The sequence below is a fragment of the Aplysia californica genome, unplaced genomic scaffold (genome assembly GCF_000002075.1).
Source record: "Aplysia californica isolate F4 #8 unplaced genomic scaffold, AplCal3.0 scaffold00658, whole genome shotgun sequence".
Taxonomy (NCBI): domain Eukaryota; kingdom Metazoa; phylum Mollusca; class Gastropoda; order Aplysiida; family Aplysiidae; genus Aplysia; species Aplysia californica.
The window spans coordinates 3,197-3,508 of record NW_004797928.1 but is presented as its reverse complement, the minus strand read 5'-3'; positions in this window follow the sequence as shown (position 1 = coordinate 3,508).

Sequence of the window (312 nt, the reverse complement as noted above, 5' to 3'; positions counted from 1 at the left end):
GGGGAGGGAGATGAGTACACACTGAACGTGAGTGCGATTCCCAAGCACAGAAGTTTATTGAGTATCTCCATCTTCCTTCAGGAATATATATATATAATTCATGATGGTCTTCATACTACGTGGGTGTAGAGCACCCCGCTTCCTTAAAAAATGGCATAGGTTTGACGCCCCTATCAACACTATTATGTTATTTAAGAGGCAGGACCTCCAAGTTTAACTTCCATCTCTGAAAGGACGGTGCCAAGTGGCAAATTTGTGTAAAGTGCCTTTCCCAATGACATAGCGTCAGACCGAGCTGAGGCTCGAAATCCC